Source organism: Equus quagga, chromosome 4 (assembly GCF_021613505.1).
Source record: "Equus quagga isolate Etosha38 chromosome 4, UCLA_HA_Equagga_1.0, whole genome shotgun sequence".
Classification (NCBI taxonomy): domain Eukaryota; kingdom Metazoa; phylum Chordata; class Mammalia; order Perissodactyla; family Equidae; genus Equus; species Equus quagga.
This window is the reverse complement of record NC_060270.1, coordinates 125,644,511-125,668,350: the sequence shown is the minus strand read 5'-3', so window position 1 is coordinate 125,668,350 and position 23,840 is coordinate 125,644,511. Positions and strand designations below refer to the sequence as shown.

At 34.7% G+C, this 23,840-nt stretch overlaps 1 long non-coding RNA gene across 2 annotated transcripts; it reads left to right on the top strand.

Moving 5' to 3' along the window:
- Positions 1 to 4,046: 4,046 nt before the first annotated feature.
- Positions 4,047 to 23,840, top strand: LOC124238590 (uncharacterized). Of its 2 annotated transcripts, none has more exons than XR_006888339.1 (6): positions 4,047 to 4,107; positions 12,805 to 12,915; positions 14,269 to 14,481; positions 17,108 to 17,190; positions 19,426 to 19,507; positions 23,318 to 23,840. It is a non-coding gene; the product is annotated as an uncharacterized LOC124238590 (long non-coding RNA). The 2 variants fall into 2 exon arrangements; XR_006888338.1 differs by lacking the exon at positions 4,047 to 4,107 and adding an exon at positions 11,754 to 11,830.

The window sequence follows — 23,840 nt, the reverse complement described above, 5'->3', positions numbered from 1 at the left end:
ATGTTTTCTCTCTATTCTTATTTTGTGATTCCTATTACATCTATATTAGACTGACTTATATTTTCCCCAAGGTCTTGCATGTGTTGGTCATATTTTTTTCATTCATTTACTCTTTGTGATTTAGCCTGGTTAATTTCTATTAATCTATTTTCATGGCTTACTGATTCTGCTTTCTTTGGCTCTTTCAAGTCCAATAATAAATCTATGAAAGGTGTTTTTCTCATCTGAGTTACTATGTTTCTTACATCCACCATTTCTATGTGATTCTTTCTTACAACTTTCATCATCCCAATGAAATTTAGAATCCGTTCTTATAATTTTCATCCTTCTGCTATAGTAAATGCATCTTATCCACCTGTTTAACAAGAGTTTTTAATACATTAATCATAATTATTTTAAATTTCCTGTTTGATAGCTCCAATATCTAGGTCCTATATGTACCTGGTTCTATTTATTGATTCCGATGTATTTTAATTCTTACGTCACTGCTTTGTAAATTTTTGTTGAATGTTAGACATTGTGTCTAAAACAATACAGATTGAGATACATATTGTTTACGTGTGCAAATAAACACGTCTCTTTTTATGCTAGGTCCTTCGTGTGGCAGGTCGAGTTAATCTAGTCAGGAGTTGAGCTGGATTCAGGTTTTCTTCTTACAGCGATTTTCAGGGCACCACTGGCTTTGAATTCCCCTGGCTTTTCCTTGTATGCTTACGATGGGGGCTGAGTTGCAAAGATTTTTTCTTAATGATTCTGTTACTTTTAGATCTAGACTTCTCTGTAGATTTACCCATCAGAGAAGGTTCCTCTCCAGGTTCTTGCCCCTCTTTCAGCAGTAGCTGATTCTGCTTATCACTCGTCACTCGGTAGCCTGGTGATGGGGAGTGGAGAGGGTTCTTTTTGTCCTGCTTTAGCATCAGTCTTAGGCAAACTGTGTTCCTGGATCTTGGGGCTTTCACAGTGACCCTGCCACCACGCCTGTGGTAGAGGACCTCTAATGTTCTGACTTTGCCCTGTTATCAAAGATTTGGGTTGTTTTCTTTTTTTCTCCTTAAGCTGCAATACATTTCTACATGTCCCCTGAAAGCAGCAGGGTTTTCTGCCCCTCCCTCAGCGATTTATGGCTCTTGATCAACAGTGAGGATTGACAGGAATGATCCAGTGCTTTTCCTGCAGTGGTTGCTGCTTTCCTCTCTGAGGCCTGATCAAGTAGGAGGCAATCTCTGCTGTCCCAACCTGACCCAAATCTTTCTCATGAGCACCTAGAGAAGGGTGTGGACAAAAACCTGAGATTAAGTGCAATCTTCCCCTGTGTCTGTAGCTCCAAAGATTCTATAGTGCATACTAGCCAACACAGCATTTAGAAATTTGTTCAAACATTTAGCTGAGTTTTTCTTACCAGTTTGTTTGGTGCCCCATTCCCCTTGCTACCATGTTTCCTGCAGGTGAACCCGTGCTCACATCTTGTCTCTCTTCAGAGGCAGCTATGTTTCCTTAGACTTGAGACTATTTGATTGTCCTGTGAACTCAGATCTTGATGGGTTCAAGAAAATGTATCATTTGTTTGATTATCAAATCTGTCTTTGTTGGAGTAGGAGCAATGCTTTCTACATCCTCAGACAAAACCAGCATCCCTCTCAATCAATTTTGAAGATATGACTTCTAGGATTAAATATAAATATAATATCTGAATTACATGACAATTTGTTAAATGTAACATAAATTTAAAGCTTAAAGTTGTTTTGAAACACTGTTAATCAACATAAAGTTTCCTCATCTTGAACTCCCTTAGAGTCACAAAATAAAAATGAAAAGGAATTGATGCAGAAAATGTTCAATTATTGAACAAATAATTGAACCCATTTCATATGTGGGATTCACTGTTGGTATCATTAATTCAGTATATGAATAATGACATTATTGTTTGGGGTTTTTTTAGTAGCAAAATTTGGTTTGATGTTGAAGTAACACATAAATGCCTTTTCAAATCCTAAATTATTTGGGAATGTAATATTAAATGGTGTATTCATCACATGCTAATGATTTAATAGCAATGGACCTGTTTTAATTCAGCATTCAGCCATGTTTGACTCATGAATTGTCATCATAAATTGTAAGTTAGTTCTCTAGTGAGATACTAAAGTAATTTTGGTTATTTTTTGGTTGAATCTTAAGTAATTCAAATAACTTATGTTTTTAAAATATAGATAACATTATTATTAAAAACGTAATTTAATTTTCAGCACTTAAAAATGCCATCTTTGTACAAACTCCTTCGTGATTTTATTCTAATTTCAATCTAAACTGTATTGGGAAAATGGGAAATAAGACTTTGAGGAAATAATCCCTTTTAAAAAGTTTACACTCTAACAGAAACTGAGTAGAAGTAAATTAGATTTGGATTAAAAAAATACACATCTTGGGCCTGGCCCTGTGGTGTAGTGGTTAAGTTTATGTGCTCGGCTTCAGTGGCCTGGGTTCGCAGGTTTGGATCCCAGGACCTACACACTGCTCGTCAAACCACGCTGTGGCAGTGTCCCACATACAAAATAGAGGAAGATTGGCACAGATGTTAGCTCAGCAACAATCTTCCTCAAGTAAAAAGAGGAAGGTTAGCAACGGATGTTAGCTCATGCCAACCTTCCTTACCAAAACAATTTAAAAAGTAAATAAATAAACATCTTTACAGTTTAATTCAACAATTTTTTCAACAAGTATTTATATGGTGTCTCTTATGGCCAGACATTGTTCTGGATGCAGGTAGGGACAAATGTGAAGGGTAGTGACACAGTCCTAGGAGATCAGAAAGTACAAATATGACTTCAGCACAATTATAAAAGGATCAGAAAAACACCAAAACAAAGCCAAAAGCCAAATAAGCATATATGACAGAAAAAAGTCAATTTCATTAATATTGAAAAGCTTCTAAAAATCAGGAAGAAAGTACAACAGCCCAATTGAAAATGGGCGAAGTGACATGAGTAGTATACATAAGAGGAAAAACAAATCATTTTTAAACCTGTGAAAAGACACATAACCTCACTTGTAATAAGAGGAATGGAAAGTTAAGCTATAAATTGTTATTTTTCACCAGTCACATTGGTAGGATTTTAAAAAATTGTCACATACTCTATTAACAGAGAGAAAGAGAGACAGGCAACCTCATATGCTATTGGTGGGAGAGTCAATTGACAGTCTTTGGAGGAAATTTGGCCAATGTCAATCAAAAATAAAATATATATAACCACTTCCAACAATTTGTTTTACTCTTCAAGTGTCCAAAATTGTATTAATATGAATATACATGTTTACTTATAATAAGCGAAATATATCAAATATCCATTAATAAAGGACATTCATTGTATAATATATATGTAAAGTATAAAAAGAAATATATATTGTATAATGTGTCAAATACGTTATCATACATTCATACAAGAGAATACTGTGCTACTGTTAAACCAAATATTGGTTTTAATAGGAATTATCATGGAATTATCTCTAAGATATATTGTTAAGTGGAATACGTAAATTGCAGAACGTTGTAGAGAATATGTTACAACTTTTTTTAGCTATATAAATGTGTGTCAGTGTGCTTTCATGTGTAGAAATTAATTTATGGAATATTTTTGAAGGATACAAAAGAAAATTATATGAATGTTTGTCTCTGGAGGTAAGCTGGGGACTTGGGGAAATATTGCAAAAAAAAAGACCCTTATTTTACTTTGTATAATCTCTCTTCCTTCTAAAATATATGTTATTCATAAAATTATTAAAAAGATATTTAGTAACATAGGTGATAATGAATGCCTTGGTTTGGGTGGTAAACTCAAGATGCAACTAAATAAAATCAGTTAGTGTCATTTGGATATGGGTAGTTAGAAAAAACTATAAAAGATGACACATATTTCTGGCTTAGTATTTTCTGGCTTAGTGATCAGATTCTATCAAACTCATTCTCTCTCACATTTGCCAATATTTATTTCACTTTCTTCCATTACCAATTTCTGAAGTTTCATAGGGAATATATTTGCCTGTCAGACAGTAAACAGCGTTATCCACTAGTCCATGGGGGAAGATGCAGGATCAGGAGCTCCTGAAGGCCAGGTACGTTAGTGCATCTCAGTCTGGGCTGTGAGTGAGGGTGGGGCTCCCCAAAGCAGAACCCTGGCTGCTGATCGACTGTATATGTATTTGTTAAAATTTCTTTTCTTTATGAATTAATCACTTTTTAAAATATTCTCCATTACAAAAACATTAGAAAATATATTTAAATTGTTAACATATTATAACCAACAAAATATTATTTCCTTTAAATGTAAGATTTTTATAAAAATTAAATAAATATGTTCTACGTTAGCATCTGTTATAAATTATGACCTATATCCATCCTACCACGCATCCCACACACAAAGTGACAGAAGTACATGATAGATGTTTCTGTTCCTTACGGCTTGGGCATGTCTGAATTCACTTCTTCCAACTTGGCTAAGATCTTTTTCTTTGTTTTTAGTTCCAACATTAACTATTTTTAATTCATTAGTTTGGCACACTATGATAATATGTAATATGGAACATATTCTATACTTTTAGGACTAGCTGCAAAATTATAGACATAGAATACATTTCTAAAACAGTTCCTCCAGGGGACCTAAGCCAAATGTGACTCAACTGGACAAAGATTACTCAGAGAAAACTGTGCTTTTCTTTTCTTACTTCCTACCCCACTTTCAGTAGCTCATTTTACCAGCCAATAAGATGTAAATAAAAGTGTATGCAATTTTTCTTATTTAGCTAACATTTTTCTGAAAAAGTGTTTAATAATCAAGTTTTTAATTAACGTATATTCATACAGAAAAATTTGCTGCTTAAGGAAAACAGGGGTAAATCTTTTAGAGTTGTAACTTATAATGTTTGACTTTTTTCTTTCTAAATTTTTAAGTTGTTACATAATGGATCTTTTTTGAATATGATATAACAAAGTAGCATGACGGGAATTATTCATATCATTCATGGTAATTAATGCTGCAAAACTGTAACATCTTATTGTATACATTACGGTGAGCAGAGATTTGGTAGAATTTCTTAAGCATAAATTAAAGGGAACATAGAGCAAGCCATTATCTCAAAATATTATAAATTCATGAAACTTTCTTCTTGGGAGTTTAGCTAGTTCCAGGACATAACCTGACAGTTCCTGAATAAATTAAACAGAGAATTACCATATGACTCAACAACTACACTCCTAGGTGTACACCCAAGAGAAATGAAAACATCTATCCAAACAAAAAACTTGTACACCAATGGTTATAGCAGCATTATTCATAAAAGCCAAAAAATAGAGATAATCCAAATGCTTATCAACTGACAATGCATAAACAAAATGTAGTATACCCACACAATGGGATATTAATCAGCCATAGAAAAGGAATGAAGTCCTGATACATGAAACAACATGGATCAACCTTGAAAACATTTTACTAAGTGAAAGAAGTCAGTCACAAAAAACCACATACCATATGATTCCACTCATATGAAAGTTCGGATTAGCAAATCTGTAGCAGTTGCTTTAGGCTGGGGGATATGGAGAGTAATAGCTAAAGGGTACAGGGTTTCTTTTGAGGTCATGAAAGTGTTCTGAAATTGACTGATAATGGTGGTAATAGTTGCACATATCTGTGAATATACTAAAAACCATTAAATTATATACTTTAAATGGGTGAATTTAAATTGTATGATATATGAATTATGCCTCAATAAAGCTGTTTAAAATTTTTCAAAGGGAAAAAGAATCTGACACTGGACAGGTCAGGACTGGTGTAGCTACTCAAAGTTGTCATCAGGGTCGGAATCTTCTGCCCATCCATCCCTTGCATGCAGCTTTGATCATTAAGATTTCAATGTGACTCCTTCATGTCTAACTCATGACCACATTCCAATAAGAAAAAGAAGCAAAAAGTGCATGGCATCTATAACAGGAAAGCAAAAATTTACCCAGAAACCTTCATTGTCTTGCCTTTGGGGCCAGAAATATGGCCGCCCTCAACAGCAAGAGAGGATGAGGCATTTGTTACCTTTACCTGGACACTTTTTCACATAAAACAAAATCTGGGGAAACGTATATTAGGTAGGTAGTTCACAGAATATGTCATAAATTTCTATTAATAAGAGATATTTGAATTCTACATGTCTTTCACTTTTTACCAGGGACCAAGGTTCAGAAGATCTTTTAAAAAATCAGTATTAAGGTTATAGAAAAATAGGCACTTATGATAAAAGAGACTCTGATACTAGAACAATAAGCAATTAATACTGCCTTCTTAATCATAAATATTATCCAACTATTGTCCATCTTCACGGAGGATTTTTTTAACTTAGCAAAAATCATATAGGAGCAAAAGGCTGACATTTAATTGTTTGTTTATAATTTTCTTAATAAATTCATAAATTCAATGGATTTATTAATTCAGTTACCATTGAAGATGTTCTATTGTTCATGCCATCTCAAGTTGATAGGCATATACAGCCCTCTAGTTCGATGATATTATAGAGGAAATTTTAACTAATAGGATGAGGTTTAGGGATGTTTTACATTGGAAGTTATATTTGGACTAATTCTTAAAGGAAAGTTGTTTCTAATCAGAGAAAAGAGGAGAGGGCAGTGAATACCAGAAGAACAAGTGGTAAAAATACAGAGGGGTGTTTTACAAAAGTGATGTTGCAGAAAATAGTGGGAAAAAAAACTCCTGCAACAAGTAAGCAGGTACACAGAGAGGGCATGAGGTGAGATGTAGTTGCTGAAGTAGGTTAAGCTACTAATTAGCATGGATCTTACTGTATGGACCATGTGAGCCACAGGGACAGTTTAAGAAGAGTTAGAAGAGGCCATGTACATTTTATAAACTATAAATAATTGTATAAATGCACCAATGAGCAGTGCATGGCTTGTAATGTTAGAATCCTGAAAAGGACTCCTTATAAAGTTCAAAAGAAATCTAGTCTCTCTTTGGCCTGAAGACCACAATTACTTCACCTTCAAATGATTTACTATACTGCAGTGCACACCCAACATGATGATAGGGTGGTTATAAAATATGTTCTAAAATATCTTTTTAAAAAAGGAAGGATTATATGAAAATTAAATTTTTCTTTGAAATGCGTAAACTACTGTGAGCAGAGATTCCAATAAAATGATTACTTTTTCTGGATCATATTTATATTAGCTTATTTTTTCAGAGTTTATTCTTATTACTAAGATTTTATCTAGTCTTTTGTAGAATGTTGCAATCAACTGGCAATTGTACCTATTACTTTTAGTCATGTTTTTATTAAGAAGCATTGTAACTGAGAGCAAACCTATTTCATTGTAACATACAATACCTTTTTTCATATATTTCAAAGTATCTTATTTTATAATATTTTATATACCCAAGAATATAGTAGTAGGTTTGTTTGCTTGCTTGACCAACGTTCTATTTTATTTTGGAAGGTGTGAGGGAATCTCTTTGAGATTTACTTGCATTAGGAATCTGGAATATTTCTAGAACATTTCAGGTATAAAATTAATATGCAACAACTTGTATAAAAATATTTTTAACAGTAAAGCTTAGGCTTTTTTCTGACTCATGAGTGGTTCTAGAAATAGCACAATTTAGAATAAAATCTTAGGGAAAAAATGTAATTTTATAAAGAAAGTCATATTTTAGACAGTGCTGGAATCAAGATTCACGATTTTCATCATGTCTCTGCCACTAACTTCTACTGTGGATCCTACTGGCCTAAACCCATTCTCCCCAAGGTGGAGGGAACATGTTTTCTCTCTCTTTTCTTGGGCAGTGTAGTGTGGATGGATGACACCTGGAATTGCTATTACCATTTTTCCACCATGATGGAAAATATCCTACAGCCAAAGGTGACACAGGAAGACAGAAATGAGAGAATCACTGAGAAATGGAATTGGAACTCTAAATCATTCCTGAAATCCTCCCACTTCTAAAACCTTAAGGTTTCATGAGCTGGCACAGACCTTTCATTGTTTAAAAATGTTTTCATTGAGCTTTCTAATACTTCCTAATGAAAATCACACAATTGACAGATTAGACTATTCAAAAATTAAAAATAAAATTCCATCAATATATATTGCCTTTTGTATCATAAAAGATAGTGTGATGTAAAACAGAGACAGAGGCATGAGTTCTAATTTAGTTCAGTGTGCAGAGTATCCTGAACAAGGAACATGCACTGGAGATAGAGGGTTGCATAAGAATCTGAGTCTCATTTCAGAGTTAAAGGGACTAGGAAGAAAACTGGCTCATAAATAGAAAATTTTGCTAAAATATTGTCAGTGTGTATGAGTGTGTGCATGTGCAAATGCTATGATTAGGATGTTCATAAGAGAGACAATCAACACGACTTCTGAGAGTGTCTGAAGGAAACAGTCATTACTAAATTGAAGAAAGCAGGATGACTTAAGACATGAACAAAGACCAAACATCACGAAATGGCTAATTCTTATCATGTAGCTATTTGATTAAAACAGAGAGTGTAAGGCAAGGATGAAACAGAGATGAGCTTGCAGAGATAGGTTGTGAATGAGTGATATGCATTATGCTGAGAAGTTCAGGCTTAAATACTCTTAAGTTGTGAAGTAACAGTATTTCAAGCAAAAATATTAAGTCTACTGATATTTACTGAAATCAACAAAACACATGGAGTACATTCAGAGACTGATAGCAGAAGAAAGAAATTATGCATATAGATGAAGAGAATATTATTTAAAATAAAAGTTCCTGAAAGTTAAGGGTTTATACTGACTAAATCACTTAATCACAAACATTTAAAATGACACCATGCCCTCAAATTTAAGACTAGATAGAAGAAATTAATAAAGTTTTATGTATTTGACATTTTGTTTAAACTTAGAGGAAAGTGTATTGTTCGGAAGAATAAAGAAAAATACCATTTTATTCTGTAGAGATGGACAGCAAGATGGCAAATCATAAACTGGGAGAACAGTCTATCTTGAGCAGGTTCCCAGTTCCACATGTAAGGAGCTTGGAAGTCATCACTCCTTCCTGGCAACAAGTAGAAAATTGAACAGACAGAAAAATCAACAATGCTTCTTGGATCATTAATTGAGAAGAGAACATAGGCAAACCACTGCCCACAAGACTGGAGAGACAGACAGGCGAAAACAGGGAGTTATGGCTTACCAGAGTAGAAACTCACAAGCAGAAACCACCCCAGGAACTAGTGCTGGGGTAGGAAAACCTGAACTGTAATTGATGAATTGCTGGAGACTCAGTGTGAACAATTCAGCATTAAAAACTCTAGGGGATCCAGTCACAGGGGGCTCCCACTGTATTGCGAGATTCACCTTCAAGAGCTCAACCAAGTCCCCACAATAAATATCTGAGAAAAACGTCCTTTCATACATCCAGCAAGGAGAAGCAAAAATGAAAAATTTTTAAATACAGCATCTTCTTCGCAAGGCCTGCTCTCAGGGGAAACTGGTTAACCAGAGCCTAATCTGCTGGGGTATTATCAAAGCCTAACTGACCTGGAGGAAGGGGAACACCCAACTCTAGCACACTCTAGCCATCCTGTCCCACCTAAGGGAGAGAAAAACCTGAGAAATTCCTGTGAAGTCAACAGTCCAATGGTATGGGCTCACTAGAAGACTGAGACCTTATCATTGGACTATAGAATGCTTCCCCTCCCCCTCCACCTCACCATCACTAATACTGAGTTCTATTTACAGCTACTCCTTTTACTCAGTACATCACATCCAGCTATCAGGAAAAGTTACATGGCGTATCAAAAGGCAAAAAACACAATTTGAAGAGACAGTGCAAGCATCAGAACCACACATGGCAGGGATGTTGGATTTATCAGACCAGGAATTTAAAATAACTTTCATATGTTAAGGGCTGTAATGGATAAAGCAGACAGCATGCAAGAACAGATGGGTAATGTAAGTAGAGAGATGGGAATCCTAAGAAAAAAACAAAATAAGTCCTAGAGATAAAAAACACTGTAAGAGAAATGAAAAATTGCCTTTGATGAGTTTATTAACAGGCTGACATGACTGAGGAAAGAATCTTTGAGCTAGAGGATATATCAATAGAATCGTTGAAAACCAAAGCCAAGGAGAACAAAGACTGAAAAAAGAAAAAGGCCAGAATATCTAAGGAAAGGACTGTGGTACAATTGCAAAAGATGTAACATATGCATGATGGGAATACCAAAGGAGAAAAAACAGAGACAGAAAGGGAAGTATTTTAAACAACAATGATTGAGAATTTCCCCCAAATTAATGTCAGACACCAAACCACAGATCCAGAAAGCTCAGGGAACACCAAACAGGATAAATGCTAAAAAGGCTATACCTAGGCATATTATTTTCAAACTACAAAAAATCAAAGATAAAGAAAAAATCCTGAAAGAAGCTAAAGGGTAAAAACACCTTACTAACAGAGGAACAGAGATAAGCATTACATCTGATTTCTCAGAAAACATGCTTGTAAGAAGAGAATGAGGGGTTATAATTCAAGTTTTGAGGAAAAAAACCCCACCAACCTAGAATTCTGTGCCCTGTGAAATTATCCTTTAAAATTGGAAGAGAAATAAAGAATTTCTCAGACAAACAAAAGTTGAGAGAATTTGTTGCAAGTAGACAACCCTTGAAAGAAATGTTAAAAGAGTGCTTTAGAGAGAAGGAAAATAACATAGGTCAGAAACTCAGATCTGCATAAAGCAAGGAAGACTATCAAAGAAGAAAATCAGTGAAAGTAAAATAAAAACTTATTTTTCTTATTCTTAATTCAGCTAAAAGACAATTGTTTAAAATAATAATACCAACAATGTATTCAATTACATATGCTAATATATGTCATATATACATATATATGCTTATGTATGCTTATATAGATATATAATTTTATATAAGTGAAATGCTTATATATAAGTGTATGTATGCTTATATATAAGTGAAATGAATGACAACAATGAAACAACTGACAGGAGAGAAGAATTGGGATTTTTTTTATTATTAGCTACTCACATTACCTGTGAAGTGGTATACTGTTATTCAAAGTAGACTGGACTAGCTGTAAATGCATACTGCAAACTCTCAGGCAACCACTAAAAAAAGTTGAAAGAAGAAATATAACTGATATGCAAAAAAAGGAGAGAAAATGGAATCATATAGAATGCTCGATTAAAACCACAAAAAGGAAGAAAAAGAATGGAAGACAAAAACAGGAACAAAGAACAACAAAAAGAAAACAAAGGCAACAAATAGAAAACAGTAACAAATGTGGTAGGTATGAATCAGACTAAGTCAATAATGACTTTGAAAGTCAATAGTCTAAATGCACCAATTAAAAAGCAGAGATTGTCAGAGTAGATCAAAAAGCAAGACCCATCTATATGTTGTATACAAGAAATCCACTCTAACTTTTATAAAGATACATATACATTAAAAGTAAATTGATGGAGGAAAATACACCATGCTAACACTAATCAAAAGAGAATTAATCTTCATGACAATAGAAGAGAACGGACATACAATAGGAGATAAAGTCAGAAGGAGGAGTTAATGCATAGTGAAGTAAAGACAGCAGGTGTATAAAAGGGTTTGATCATAGCTTTCTAATCATCAGGAAGAGAACTAAATGAGATATGTGCCTGGTACAGAGTAAAGCTCATTAACTGTTAACTATTGCTTTTCTTGTTTTGATTATTTCATCTCAAGCCCTTCCCATGGGTCACACAATCAAGAACACATAAGAGCTCTGCCAGGATCAAGACTGCTTTATACAATATTATTGTGAGTTAATTTCAATGTTCTTTACTTGGCAGTATCTCCCTGGCTATCTGATTCCTTAGCTTCATACTAGAAATTTAAAGAGACTTCTCTGGCTTAACTCTCTACACTCACTCCCGGATTCTGTCAGTATTTGTCCTCTAACTCTAAGGCACCCCTGCTTCCACAGTTTTGACCTGTAGGATCCAGGATAGCCTGCAGTGGGAGGATACCAATTATACTCATTCTGTTTCTCAAATGTGTATTGACATTTAGAAATCACATATTTCATTTTCATTAGTGGGAAACTGCCTCCGAAATATGTCAATGCTGACGTCATTGAATCTCTTTCATTTTGCAGGTTAGTAACTTAACCAACTTCAATAAATTTTATATTCTTTTATAGACATGACCACATAACCACAGAGAGCTTTGTAAACAGAAGCCCTATTAAAATCTAGCAGGTATATTTTAGCACACAGTTACATTTGGGTGAGGGCGCTGGAAATAATTAGTTTTCCTCTCCATGATGACAGAATTCTCAGTTACTACATGTACTCTGAGTAACACGTACCTGCTATGAGAACAGTTCAGGTTTTTAGTACACTTCTCTCAGAAGTGTAACCAAAGCCAAAAATATTACTGACTAGTTCATACCACACCCTAAAACAACCAGTGGTTAATTCTCTTGTGCTTTTGGGGAATAGACTAATCCTTTATAATAACAATGACTGGCATCAACTAGCCACATTCCATATCCATGGGATGAGGTCTAAGTACTTGATTATTTTAAAGTATGTGGCCAATTATGTGACTTTCCTGTTGTCCAGAAATAAATACCTAGAAGAGAAATGTATATGAGTTTATGCAGAACTGGGAAAATTAATCTCCATTTCACCTTCTTAAAAGATTTAGAAGTTTATAGTATTATGGTCCCAAGAAAGACTTCTCTAGTTTCTATTTTTGTTTTAAATGATATGTAAATCCTTCTTTATCAGTTACCAAGGATAAGATGTGAGTTGAAGTAATGACTCAACTGTACCAGCAAGGCAAACGAGAGATTCTCCAATGACCATTGGAGCTGGCCAGTCGATAATGAACTCAATGAGGTAAACCAAATAAATAACAATAAGTAAATACCATAATAAAGAGTTACACACACACACAGCCATTCCAAATCCTCAGAAAGCAATCCTCATTGAATCAGAATTGCTTTTAGGGTTCACCAGACAAACAGGTCAGGAAAATATTAGCTGCTGATTCCTCTCTGACAGTAAGTGATGTGTAGTAACTTATATTTGCGGAACTCCTTCTTAGTGACCAATTACAACTTCATAATCAGTCCTTTCATCTGGTAGGTCAAATCTTCTGGGACTGGATATTGTTTTTAATGTGTTAGAAATTGCATGAGAATTGAGTTCACAAACCCTGCGTTATATTCATAAAATTCACATTGTATGAATTTCAGCACATTACTTATCATTCCTATAAGTTCAATTTTATTATTGAAGATGATATAAATAATGCCAATTCTTACCGTTGAGAATTTGAATAAAATAGTAAATGTTAAATCACTTGTAAATTGTTAAATGGTATAAAATGATTTGTTGTTATACAGCATATTTCTACAACAGTTCTTGCAATGTGAGCCATGGGTCATAAAACTCTTCTCACTTTGCATATCTGAAAATGTCTTTATTTGACCTAGATTTTTGGATGATAGATTAATTGAATGTCAGATTCCAGGTTGATGGTTCTTTTGTAGACAATATGGTCTTTTGTTGTTGATCAGTGTTTTTTCTCTCATTATCTCCGATATTTTGGTTCACAAAGCATTTAGCCGTTGATTTATTTTTTAACCATTTATATCTTGCTTTGCACTTTCACACATCACTTTCAGTGTGAGGTTACATGTCTCTAATTCTGTAAAAAGACATCTCACCTATATTCTTTTCAAAAATTCATTTTCTGCCCTTTCTTCTACTATTTTCTTCTGGAACCCCTCTTAGACCTATGTTGACACATCTAAACTTCCCCTCCATTTCTTTGACTGTTGCACATACTTTACATCTTTGACCCTTAGGCTGTGTCCTGGAGGAGTTCCTCAGTACTCTCTCTGAATTTACCTGTTAGTGTTGTTGGTACTTCCAATGATTCTATATTTCATTTTCAGGTTTCCAAACTGCTTCTTGTGTCAATTCTACCTGTTTTTGTAGTTTTCATTCTCTGTATATAGCTGTTATTAATCTTTTCTTAGCATCACAAATTTATTTCCTATAAATCAGTTTCAGATTGTTTTATTACTTTTATTTAGAGAGAACTTTAAAAATATTGACTTTTTAGTAAACTACCCATTTTAGCATTAGTTTCTCACATATTTTGGAATTTTGATTTATATACTAATACTTAATAGGAGGGGTTTTTAAAATTATTATTCATTCTTTGTCATTATTTCCTTGCAGATCTCCAGGTCCCACAGGTCAAAATCAGGTCTCGAATTTGTAGTTCAAATAGCCACATTGTGTTAAAAAGTGCTAAAATTATTATTTTAGTGATTTACGAGGAAGAGATGCTCTTAGATAGTAACCTTACGAAAATACCTCTTGGGAGTTGGATATTACGATAGATTGGATATTGTTCTCTACTCATCACTCCTCCCTGTTAAAGAGTTATACGTAAGTACACTTTGCTGTGTGACTGCGGTACCACACATTAGAGTAATGGAGACTGTGTATTTACTTTATTGAATTTGACTTGGCTTAGCCTTATAAATTGCTTTGGCCAATTGGAATGTTAGCAAATGTCACCGAAGGCAAAGTTTTATATATACATACATTATTCACCTCAGCCTTTTGAATTTCCACCATCCACAAAGAACAGAACCCTCTCTTTGCAGCTGCTGTTCCCCAAATGATAAGAATTCCAATCTGTAGTAAAGGTAAATCCAGGCAAGCCCAGCTGGGATCAACTAAACTATAACCAACCCAGAGACCTATGATTGAAAAAACTATATTTTGTCATTGTAACTGATCAAGTTCTTGAAGTTATTACATAATATTTCTGTATAAATTGCTAACTAATCTAGAAGAATGAATTGGCAAGAGTCAATAAAAAATGACTAAAGTCCTCTGCCTAAGAAATAAATATAAATTTGAAGGGAGGAGGAAAGAGAGCAGAGAGAGAGGGAAAATAAAGAGAAAGAGACACACAGACAAACAGATGTGGGTGTCATAGCAGAAGGATGGAACCTGAGGAGAAAGTAAGTTAGCAAAAAAATTCCTGGTATCAGTTTAGTCAAAAAACTTTAAAGAATAGATTTATTTAATATTCAAATAAAAGTTAATTTTAAAATAATCCCTCTCTTATTTCCCAAACCTTTTGTAAACTCTATTATGCGTATAAAAGTGCTGCATAGGTACCTTTTTTCATTAGACATCAAAGAAAAGTAGTTGAGTTCTATATTTCATGTAGGTGGAAGGAAAGAGAAAATTATACTATGCAGGGGGAGACAGAAATGAAATTAAGAAAGCAGAGAAAGCAATAATTGAGAGTTAGAAATGACCATGCAAATAGAAACATGAGGGAATTTGCAGAAATCTTGGGCAGAACATCTGACTTTACACAAAAATGGGTTAAAGGGCTTGTGCCAGCTCCACAAAAATTTCAAAAGACAAAGTTACATTTGTTGAAAATTATAACTCCCACTACTATAATTTCTCAATTCTAAGAGGCTATAAATCATCAGATGCGTGATACATATAGTAACAGATTTTTCTGGAAATAAAGTATATTAATTGCATTTTTCTTTTTTTTATTAACTTAGAAACAACAGGAAACATTTGCCAACAGAGTTTTAAGTTGCTTGGGTTTGGATTCTGTGAGAAGGACACCCCATGTCAGGATTAACTGTGTGAGAGATTTACTGGGAAAAGACCTGTAAGGGAAGATGGGGCAGGGGCCAGAAAAGGATGGGAGATGCTTCAGACCATGGAGCAGGTCCAAACTTGGTGAAGGAGAAAAACGAGGACAGAAAGTTTGGGAGGAACTGCAGTTCAGTTCTAAGAAAAGTTTCAGCAAAACCAGTGGGGAGTCTTCAAGTCAAAGTGGCCTGTGGGGAGAGGACAGAATTTCCCAGGAACTGGCCAGGCTTAGAGTCTCTGCCTGATTCGGTCACTGGTTGAGAGTGGCCCCTGCCAACTGTGGCCTCTGTGCAAATACAGTGATGGGTCTCCAAGTGCAGCATATGAGGTCAATTATGCTCCTTGCAATGGAGATGTGAGACCTGAGCAGAGCATTTTCATGGCTGTCACACTTGTATACCACTTTCTTAGGCAGATTCCAATCAAAGTTTGTGTCTGAGCCTTCTTCAGATTCAGAAGCTAAAATATTTTCTGAATTACTTTTGAATAGCACAGTGACATATTTCGTACCTTTTGTTTTTGTAATCTTGAGCTTTTTATTGTTTTTAGAATTGAATTTATAATTTTGAGTTATATTGAAAAATATCAATGTAGTGAATATATTGAAGAATTTCATATTTGGCTAAATTAACAGCTTTATTTTTCCCTTTAACTGAATTGTATATTTCTGGAAGTTAAATGGCTTTTCTTAAAAGTTAGCTGGTAACTTTTGACAAATAAAGGCTCAACCTATTCTTGCCTTTAGAATGGTTGAACTAACCATCATGGACCAACATAACTAGCATAATGTTATGTTCTATTTCAGGAAATTTAGCTATATTTTAATTGCCTGTCTTGTGACAATTAACAGGTTTTGTATGCAGAAATTTTTTATGTCACTGCTACAACATTTGGAGGCATTTAAATTACAGATTCGGTCTCCAGATTGAAAGCAAATCTAATTCCATGTGGTGCTATCTAAGTAAATAATGTAACTGTGGTGACTGTCTGATGGATATATATTTTATCCATCACTGCATTTGTATTGTACAAATAAAAACAAGTATATCAGAGGGAGATGTTTTTATCCTCTGGCTTCTTTCAGGACTTTTATTTATATCTGATTTTCTGTGGTTCTAGAAATATGCCTAGGTATAGTTTTTTTTGGGGGGGGGGGGTATTTTTCCTGGTTGTGTTTTCTGAGCTTTCTGGATCTGTGGTTTGGTGTCTGACATGCATTTGGGGAAATGCTAAGTCATCATTCTTTCGAATATTTCTTCTCTTCCTTCCTCTCTTTCTTCTCCTCTGGTATTCCCGTTAGGCATATGCTAGACCTTTTGCAGTTGTTCTGCAATCCTTAGATATTCTGTTTTGTTTTTATCAGTTTTTGTTTTCTTTTCAGTTTGGGAAGTTTCTATTGAGATATCCTCCAGCTCAGAGATTCTTTCCTCAGCTGTGTCCGGTCTGCTAATAAACCCATCAAAGGTATTTTTCATTTCTATTACAGTATATTTTATCTCTAGGATTTATTTTTGGGTTTTTCCTAGGATTTCCATCTCTCTGCTTACATTGTCCATCTGTTCTTGGATGCTGTCTACTTTGTCGTTAGAGCCCTTAGCTTTTTAATCCTAATTGTTTTAAATTCCCAGCCTGATAGTTCTAACACCCCTGCCGTGTCTGGTTCTGATGCTTGCTGTGTCTCTTTGAACGGTGTTTTTTGCCTTTTGGTGTGCCTTGTATTCTTTCTTGATAGCTGGACGTGATGTACCAGGTAAAAGGAATGGCTGTAACTAGGCCTTAGTGATGCAGTGGTGAGGTGTGGGGGAGGGGAAGCATTCTATAGTCCTAAGATTAGGTCTCAGTCTTTTACTGAGTCTGTGCCTCTGGATAGTGAACTTCACAGGAGTTTTCAGTTTTTTCTCCTCCCTTAGGCGGGACAGGATGGCTAGAGAGTGCTAAAGTTCGGTATTTCCTTTCCTCCAGGTCAGTTGGTCTTTGATACGCCAGCGGGCTAGGCTCCGGTTAACTAGTTTCCCTTGATGGCAGGCCTTGTTAAGAAAAACAGAGTGCTCTAGTGAATTGCAAAATGGTTCCTTTTCCCTTCCTCTTGCTGGAAGCATGAAGGGATTTTCCTCAGCTGTTTACTGTGGGAATCTGCTCAAGCTCCTGAAGTAAATCTCACAAAATTGTAGGGATCCCCCTATGACTGGGTCCCCTGCACTTTTTCACTCTCGGACTTGTCTACACTCAGCCTCCAGCCATTCATCAATTACAGTTCAGGTTTTCCTTTCCTGGCACTGGTGCCTGTGGTGGTTTCTGCTCATGAGTCTCTGGGTCCCATAAGCCGTGACTCCCCCTCCAATCTTGGGGGCAGCGATTTGCCCTGTGTCCTCTGCTCTCTAAGCATCCAAGAAGAGTTGATTTTTCACTATGTTCAGCTTTTACTTGTTAGGATGAAGTGGTGACTGCTCAGCTCTCTAGGTGGGGGGTTGGAAACTGCTTTCCTAGCTATGAGTTTTCCACTGAGCGTCTCTGTTAGATTACAGAAATGCCCTTCTATTCCTAGTTTGCTGAGAGCTTTTAATCATGAATGGCTTTGGGATATGTCAAATGCTTCTCCTTGCATGTTTTTTAGATCATCGCATTTTTTTCTCAATTTTCTGCTAATGTGTTTAATTTCATAGATTGATATTCAAATTAACTAACTTTGAATCCCTGGGATAAATCCTTTTGATTGTAAAGTGTTATATTTTAAAATATTTCTGCATTCAAATTGCCAATGTTTTATTGAGGATACTTGCATCTTTGTTCATGAAGGATATTATTCGGTGATTTCCTTTTCTTAAAATATCTTTGTCAGGTTTTTCATCAGGATTAGGCTCATAAAATGAGCTGGGAAGCATTCCAATTTTTTATTTTATACATTGGACGTTTTAATTTTTTCTTCCTTTTTTCCCCTTGATCAATCTAGGTAGGGATTCATCAATTTCATTAAAGTTTTCAACAATTTGGCTTTTGGCTTTATTTTTCCTTACTGTTTGCCATTTTTCTATTTCTTATCTTTATCATTTCCTTCTTTCCTTTTTCAAAGATTGGCCTTGAGCTAACATCTATTGCCAATCTTCCTGTTTTTTTTTCTTTTCCCCAAAGACCCCCCAGCACATAGTTGTATATTCTAGTTGTAAGTCCTTCTAGTTCTACTATGCGGGATGCCACCTCAGCATGGCTTGATGAGTGGTGCTATGTCCATGCCCAGGATCCTAACTGGCAAAACCCTGGGCCGCTGAAGCAGAGCGAGTGAATTTAACCACTCAGCCAGGGGGCTGACCTCTATCATTTCCTTTCTTATACTTACTTTAAATGTAATCTTCTGCTCTGTTTCTGGCTTCTTAAAGAATTTGATTCTTAATTTTAGACCTATTCATAGTTTTAAGTGATATTTTCATATCATTGTATAATTCTATTATTATATCATTTCCTAATAATTCTGGAAAAATATCTTTTTGAGGGACTGCATTGTATTTTTTAAATTTATATTTCAAAAATTCCTTGTGGAAAATTTTGAGTACATAATCCAAATTTTTTGATACATCATCACAGAATAAACATTGCTATCTCAATAAGTTATGGAATTAATAATATTCATAGTTGGGTTATACTTTAAACATCAAGAACAATGTCCAAATTAATATTTGTTTCTTTGCTAATTATTATACCTAGGGTCTAAGTCTTCAGGCTATATTCACAAAGTCCTAAAGAAATTTTGAAGTAAAAGAAGGTTTTGGATATCTAGATATCTCTAGTAAGTATTTCTTTGAAATGTAATAAAAATAAAATCTAGAAGTGTGATAAATATTCAAAATAATTTTCAAAAGATATATTACCTTTTTGTTCAATTCATGTTTTCTTTCTGTCTCCTTCCTTGTCCCAACCCACTCCATCTACTGCAGTCTTAAGAGTCCATTCTTTTGAAATCAAAGAACACACTGTTGGCTAAGAAGAAAAATATGTTCTCATAATGTAATTTAGAAGTTTAGATGCTTCCATAAGTCCTCATATATTTCAAAGGACAAGAGTGTAAATGAGTTTTCAGTGTTAGACAATTCAACTCATATCAAATTAACAAGTAATAAATAACTTTAAAAAATAATAATTAGAATCATTTTTCTCATATAGCATTGGCTTTTTATTGCTCTGTTGACGTTATAGAAGAAATGATTTGGAAAAAGAGAACATTACTTGCTTCAAATGGCACATTATTTAGTTAATTCTTTAGCAAGTTCACCATTGTCAGGCTTAGATTATCCAAGTTTTAAAATCGGATTTTGAACAGTCATTATTATACTGGATGATATTTAGCATTTTTCATCAGGGTTTCTGATCCCTTTATGTTCTTCCCCAAATAATAGGCTGCATGATGTTAAACATAATGGCATTCTATTTTGTGTCACTGGCAAGAAGCCCTATCTGACTTCAAACTTACACAAATAGACAGAGCTCCTTTTTATTATTTACTGTAAGAGAACTTGGAAAATATTTTATAAAATTAACAACCACATTTAAAAAACAATAACTGCATTGACTGTATTCTTAGAAACAAAAGAATATTTGTAATTAGGAATATTAAGAATGTAAGTTCAAAAGGTCACCATTTTCTTTTATTGTGTGCTGTCCAGCTGCTTATGATGATTTCCATGAATTTATGTCAATCATGAAAATGAAGTATGTATCAAGAATTTATTATATTTTGCGGGAGGCCATTTAAAAGATTCTTACTTCTATAAGACGGTCTAGTCTTATTTTCTAGGGATTAAAGAAGTACACAAAAGAATAAAAATTAAGATACAAAAATAAACAGTTTATCTTTAATTGATGATAGACATCTATGTCAGCATTTCATAATCATAAAATTATAATTATCGTTTAATGAGTGCCTACCATGTGCCAGATACCATGCCAAGACCTTTGCATGCATTATCACTTTTAACTTAATCCACGTAGCAATCGAATGTGTACTCTTATCATGTAGGCACTGAGTTTTTTAGAAGCTAGATAATTTGCCTTGTTTATTCATTTATTCACTAAATAAGTGGTGAATAAGGATTCATTGCACTCAGATATATCTGACTGCAGATCTCAGATTGTTAACCATGTCACCTCTCCATGATAACTATCTTACGCCTCATATGCAGAAAAATAAGAATTTGCAGGTAAGTCAACTTTACTAATTAGGAAACATGGAATCAAAACTATTGACATTATTAGTTTCGTCTCTTTCTCTATACTGTGTCTTTTTAACATCCTAAATATATAAGCATTTGTTTTCTGGTACAATATATATAAACTATCGTATGTAAGCATTTTGAGGAATCATTTTCCTTTCTTTTTTCTCCAGCACCTAACACAGTACTTGGCGAGGACAAATGTTATTTGAACCAAACTGTCAGATTATGAACTTCAGAAGTATATTTAGATGCTCCCACAGTTCTAAAAGCGGCTTAACATATGAGAAAATCACAACTAATTAAAATCAGATTTGGAAAAATTTACTAAAGTAAATAAAATGTGACATCGTATATATGCTAAGTCAAGGAATTCCAAAGATGTTCAATTTATTATCCACATGTATCATGCTTCAGAACCTGGGTGTGGTAAACATTCATCTCATGATTTTATTTCAGATCTAAATATGTGCAAGTGATGTCCTCTTTCACCTAAAGGCAAGTTAATAAATATTCACTGAATGATGAAAGTGAGTTCAACGTGTCTCTTCCTAACATGTATAAAACAACCTATGTTAAATTACAATTTTCGTAGAAGGATACCTGGACCCTTCTTGTGAACTCACGTAAAAAGCATCCATCTGAGTTTGGATATATGCTAATTTCCAGGGTGAATCAGATTATCTATCAGAGAACGTTATACGGGATAAACTGAGTACAGTTAAAGACACAAAGTGCTGAAGAACAAAGTCTCAGTGACCAACAGTCTGAGACCAGGATGAAAATAATCATTGTTAACGTTGACTCAGTGATCACCATATGTCTGGTACTAATAGAAATCCTTTAGAGATTATCTCATTTGAGCCCCATGATGGATTTTCTTGTAAATAAAATAACTACAACCCCTGTTTTTGCCAATGGGAGAAAGAGAAACTTACAGAGATCAGTGACATGCCAGAATCATACAATTAGGAAATAATAGTTAGGATTTGCTCTATACTATCCATCTCTAGAACTCATACTCTTAACCCTAAAAATAAAATATTGTCTATAATCAAGAGTATCTATAAAACATTATTTGAATTCAAAAATTAGAATATATTGACTCTAAACATGTAGGTAAACATCAGAAAAGACTCTTGGAGTATTGGAATTCAGGAGACTAGGGCCTTATCTTAGCTCTGAGCAAATTACCTATGATTTACAGGCAACTCACTTTATCTTTTTGTGCCTCAGTTTGTCAATTTGTATATCAAGAAGACTGGAAAAGATGCACTTACTATCACCTTCCTTCTCACTCAATATTTGTAAATACCCAGCTGCATTATGGTGTGTTTTCTCCTGTATCTGATTCTGCCACAGGCTTCTCTTCCACTTCCAGTACACAGTGATATTTACATCAACGAGGATGAAGTTAAACATCAGACATGGTGGAAAATCAGGCTCATAACTACTGTTAATTGAAATGAAGACAACTTGATTCAACACAGTTCTTAAGAAGACAAAAATATAAGCTTATATTAACTTAGACTTAGGATTTCAGATTTGAACCAAGCCAAGTGCTAAGCTTAAGGACAGTAAAATGATGTATCTATAAGAAAAATGTCTTTAGGGTTGTAATTCTAGGAAATAAAAATTTCTAAAAATATATTAAACTACAAGGGATTTTTTTATCATGCAGTATATAAAATTTAAGTTTTCTAGGTAATCTCTTACACATAATACGAAACAATACTAAAAATTAAAATATAACACTAAACTTTAGCAATTTATCAAAAACTAAGTTACATGAATAAATCAGAAATCTTTTATAGTCTGCGATTTTGAAACTAAAATAAACGACAGTTGCAAGCCCTGTGGCGGAGTGGTTAAGTTCATGCGCTCCGCTTCAGCAGCCCAGGGTTTCACCAGTTCAGATCCTGGGTGTGGACATGGCACTGCTCATCAAACAATGCTGAGGTGGCATCCCACATAGCACAACCAGAAAGACCTACAACTAGAATATACAACTATTTACTGGGGGACTTTGGGGAGAAGAAGAAAAAAGAAAAAAAGATTGGCAATAGATTTTAGCTCGGGTGCCAATCTTTAAAATATATATATGTATATATATGCACATATATATATATATATATTTCTACTTTAGTTACAAGCAATTTAGTCTATAAAGAAGATATTCCAAATGTTGTTGGGAAACTAAACAGTATTCACATGGATAAATAGAAGTAGTTACAGTTTCATTTATGGACTAGACCTTGTTTGCTTGTTCTTTGATCTCATTCTACTCTTATTTCTCTTTCAGAGATCTAAGCCAAATATGTATTTGTAAATTTTATGGAATGAATTTGTTTAACATATTCAGCTGGATCTGTTCCTTCTGACTCATGCAGGGAAACAGCCTGGCCACCCACCTCAACAAATGCTTGAGGCCCACATGTAGCCTGCAGACAGCACCTCCCCCCACGGAGCGCAGGAGCAGGAGGCCTGTGTCCTGTTATTTGCCACCGGCATTGCCCGCCACATGTGGGCACCGACGCAGATACTCAAGCTTGTTCTCTTGCTCCTGCAACATCAGAGCTGTCCACCATCTCAGGCAGCTATTTCTGAAGAACAAGAAAAAAGGATTGACTTTCTTTAGGTTCTGATTGAATACTGTGAGGCTAACGTGCCCCAACTTATTTAAGAGATGGATCTGATTGAACCAACCAAACAGCACCTGACTGCAACACCCTGCTACTGTGACACTGACGTCTCCTTCTAATCTCCAGTGTTCTCATCCTCAAAATAGCCTGGGGTTTTTTCCCCTTTATTCAATAACCATTCTCTCTCTATTCTCAGATAGGTCCATTTCTTAACTGTTCTGGAACTTTTCTTCTTTGAGGAAGCTTAGTCCTGAGCTAACTACTGCCAGTC